The sequence below is a fragment of the Mytilus galloprovincialis genome, chromosome 3 (genome assembly GCF_965363235.1).
Source record: "Mytilus galloprovincialis chromosome 3, xbMytGall1.hap1.1, whole genome shotgun sequence".
Classification (NCBI taxonomy): domain Eukaryota; kingdom Metazoa; phylum Mollusca; class Bivalvia; order Mytilida; family Mytilidae; genus Mytilus; species Mytilus galloprovincialis.
Genome location: NC_134840.1, coordinates 12928491 through 12933147, shown reverse-complemented (window position 1 = coordinate 12933147; position 4657 = coordinate 12928491). Strand labels below are relative to the sequence as shown.

Genomic DNA, 4657 nt, shown 5'->3' with positions numbered 1-4657 from the left:
TATTATTGCGAAAGAATGAAACAAAACAAATCTGCAGTTGTATATTCATTGCGCACATTGAATATGCAATAAACCATTTATTCTGAAACCAGTTGGGATAATACGGGTTATGTTCTTCTTATATAATTTATGATGGTGTGATACTTAACCACTAATGGAAGGGATTGGGCGTGATATTTTCATGTAATGAAGACATCATCTTTCAATCAGTTTAATTGGGGTTTTCGGCTGGCATGTCTGTAACTGCTAGTAGTCCCTGGTTAATGTATGTATCATTGTCAATTTGTTTATATAAAGGAATATGTGGTATGATTGTCAATGAAATAACTCTATACAAGAGACCAAATGACAGAAATTAACAGCTATAGATCACCATACGGCCATCTAAATCACAAATGTTAATCAATTCAAACGAGAAATCTAATGGATTTATTAATGTACAAAAACAAATATTTTTTCACATATTCTGACATCGGACTTAGTCTTCTTTTAAACTGTACGTACTCCTGTGTGAGGTAAAAGGGTATTACCCTACATCATTGTTTGCGACTGTCCCAAGTCTAGAGCCTGTGACCTTTGTTAATTATGTATGTTTTTTCTTAATTTTACTTCAGGTATATGTTCTCGGAGTTTAGTATGACGTCCATTTTCACTAAAATAGTACAAATTATTTTACGATGTCTGTTGATGCCCGTCTCAGGGTGTGGTATATCTCACTGTGTTGAAGACCCTTTGGTGGCCTTCGGTTGTTTTCTAACTTCTAATCGGGTAGTGGTCTTTTTGACACATTCCCCATTTCTATTCTAAATTTTATGCTAGAAAGGAAAATTTAAACAAAATATGATTATAGATAAACTATCATGCCGTGCTAATTGGTATTCGAAATATTCTAAATTAATGAAAGCAATACGGTGGTTACAGAAGATACCGTTAAATCAAAAGTTACTACTGACTCAAGATATAAAAGGAAATATAGTATAAATTTACATTTTAATCTTTAGCAATTAAAAAAAATAAAAATATACCAAGATTCATATTATTTAATAATACTGAATATTAAAAAGTGTATCTCGATTCCCATTAAAGATAGCCGATTTCAATGATAACTGAATATAACCTTACATCAAAACGTTCATGTATATTTTGATGTATAAGGTAGGAAAATAAATTTCAATCATTTTTATTGAAAGTGTTAAAATCGATACAAATGTCAACGGTTTATTCATTCTGTCTGGTATCCTGGTATAAACTATTTGAAATTGTGAATACACGAAATTGATAATGAGTCATATATATTTGATATTTTGGGTTTATTCACATCGTTTGCTTACAAATTTTTTTAAATGACTTGGATCGTGATTTTAAGCCGATGTAAATAAATCACAACATATTTAGTAACCAAAACAGACTCTACACACACATGAAATAGATCTTTTACGTTTAAAATGTAACGGGTGAGATTTTCAAGTCTATTTTAACTTTTTTTAACATAGAAGAAAGGATGCAGAAAGGAAAATCGAATGAAGTAGTGCCGTCGGATACATCAAAGTCTAAACAGCAAACAATTAAGAAATCGGTGAGTTAACATATTTAAGCACATTCATTGTTTCATATTCATACCCTTAACAGCAAATGTGATATGTGGGATACATCGACAGCTTAAAATTAACATTTTTTTTTAAATTGAAAAGGCACTTCTAAGAGAATCGCCAACAACGTCCGACCAAGCTCCTTTAACGGTTCAAGTTATTTCCTCGGTATCTGTTTGTTGCCTTCATTGTATACTCCTAATTAATTTATGAGCTTTTCACATAGGTAAATAATTGTCGCCTTGAAACAGAGGAGAACGATACCAAAGGGACATTCAAACTCATCAGTCAAAAATCAACTGACAATGCCATTAATAAAAACGAAAAAGACAAACAGGCATAAAACATTATAACACAACATAGAGACTGAGCAACATAAAAACCAGCAAAAACGAAAGTGGGGGCGTCCTCCTCCAATTATGGCACCGGTGGTGTTGCGGACGTACAAACCCGGTGGTGATAAGTTAATTCAGTAGGTTACATTTGGGCAAAGGGGACGGGATTTTACTTGGAACATATCTGTAGTCGTCTGTGAAACAGACATTCCGTAACAGTCATAATTGCATAATATTACGGGGGGAATGAATTTCAACTTAAACACTTTGAACTATTGTATGAAGCCAGCCTAATTTAAATAAAAGAATAATTCGGCACAAGAAGGGGCACAGTTGATTCTCATAGTTTGTTGCAAAATACACGTCACGTCTTTCAAACGTAACAAATATGTTGTCAATCAGTGAGTCAAGAATGCAGATAATGTCAGTCTCAGAGAATTCGTTTGAATATGATTTGGGTTTTTTTCTCAGAGTACGATGCATTCCTCTCTAAAACAGGACATTTGTATCTACGTAGGTCGTTTTTTGTTAAGAAACAAAGTGGGATCAATTCTTTCAGTTTGTCTTATAGTTGTGAATGAGGACTAGTTGTGTAAAGTGTAGAAAGGTTTAAAACTTTTGCTAGTTGAAAGAGTCTTAGATTGTTTATACTCTTAAAAGTAAAATAAAAAATATACTGAACTCAGAGAAAAATTTGAGCTTTGAAATTCGTATGTATCCACGCAGATGCTTGCAGATTGTATAATCAACAAAATGATACTTAATATGATTGTCAATGAGACCAATTTTCCCAGAGGTTCTAATGAAGTGGACGTAAGCTATACTAGGCAATCGTAAGGCCTTTAACAATGCGACAAATCCGGGTCATATAGTCGACTAGTTCCGTAGCAGCTGTCTTAAATTGTTTCACGTACTTATTTATTACTTTACGAAAGTTCAATAGGTTCCTTAACTTGGACAATATCCCGGTTTAATAGGTTCCTTAACCGGGACATTTGAAATAACGATAGCATCCCAGATCTGCTAATCATTTGCAAGTAAATAGTTCCTTTTGTCAAATCATCAATTTGTCTGATAAGGCTTTTGGTGGTTTTTCATTCTTCTCTTTTAAAAGTTAGAGTTATGTTCGACTTTCTATTTTTAAACCTTGCTTAAAAACACAATGCATTTTTCTCTATAACTCATTAGCTCTTTTTAATATTTCAGGATAAAAGATCCTATGATAAGAAAAAAACATTAGGACAGGGACTATTGGATGTAGCATTGTTAGCTTCAAATGTAGCTATACTAAAAGCAGTGGTCAAGGCAGGACCGTCATACGAGTATTTTGTTCCTATGATTGTGTTTATTGCTCTGTCGTTATTCGTCATAATTGTGGTCGCTATTCTTTTACTGATCATCGGAACTACAGAATATATAAACAATATTAGAAAAAAATCATTGGAAAGACTTGTAATTGCAAGCATTATTTTCATTCTGTTGGTATTGATATTTAATACTTTTATCGGTGCCCTCGGTTTAAAGGCGGACGACGAAGACGACTAAATATAACGCACAATAAATATTCATTTAACTTTATAAAAACAGTTTTACAATGTAATAAAAACAGTACTATTGTTTTTAATTTTTTACTTTTATACTCTGTTTATATTTAATCGCTGCATGTTTGATGGTTGCTGTAGATTTTGTGTGTAAAGCCGCATTTGGGCTTTACTGTACTAAAGGTAGTTACTCAAGTATAACCTTATTTTATGGTTCATGGCATTGCACTTGAAGGTTCATCTGAAATTGTAATGGTTGATGGTAAATGAGACGCAGTAGTTTACTGATGTACCAATCTCATAAATCGATAACAAAGAGACAACTCAAGGTAACATCAAAAGAATGGAAAACAACTGTCCTATTCCTAACTTTATACAGGCATTTTCTCATTTACCCTGGTTAAATAGCTAACTAAACCTCTCACTTGTATGACAGTCGCTTCAAGTTCCATTATATTGACAACGATGCATGAGTAAATGCAAACTGACATAATACAAAAACTGCAGGAATCGCATGAAGACTAAAACGAGCGAGACCGAGTGCCGTGATACAGCAAGGGTCTCTTAATATGCATGCATCTTACGCCATATGAAGCCACACTCATTCATAAACGTCGCAATCGAACACACTGGTTCTAAGTGAATCTTAAGTGTTAATATTGTTAAGGGACTTACCTTTTAAAAATGGTAAATCACAAAAATTTAACTAGGAATTTTGACATTGATTTAAAATCTCACAACTGTTCTAAATCAAATTAACTTATTAATAAGATCAATCCCAAAAAATATAAAGAAGACAAAACTCTTAAATTGTAAATCTCACAACCATCGAAATAAAACTTCACCGAATTATACTATCAGTGGCAATGTGTTCTTTCAGACGATTTGGTATTGGTATGCTTTGATTGTCATTCGGAAAACAAAGAAAACTCAGTTTTAAGGATACTCATGGTATGGTTATTTTTATTGTGAATTAAATGTGAAACCTTACACAATCTTATGACCCAAATAAACATTGTGTTACAAATCGATACACTAAGTTAATCAGAACTATATTATACATATGCATCAGAAAACCGATCGTGTGACGTACATGGTAAAAAAAATTGAAACAAAAATGCTTACCGCGTTGAAGCCTTAGAATTATTTAATGTTTTATATTACATATTGCATAATAAAAAAGGTTAATCAA

At 32.7% G+C, this 4657-nt stretch overlaps 1 long non-coding RNA gene across 1 annotated transcript; it reads left to right on the top strand.

Annotated features, from left to right (window-relative positions):
• Positions 1–1319: 1319 nt before the first annotated feature.
• On the top strand, positions 1320–3543 carry LOC143066322 (uncharacterized). The gene is made up of 2 exons (XR_012975554.1): positions 1320–1576; positions 3131–3543. It is a non-coding gene; the product is annotated as an uncharacterized LOC143066322 (long non-coding RNA).
• Positions 3544–4657: the final 1114 nt, after the last annotated feature.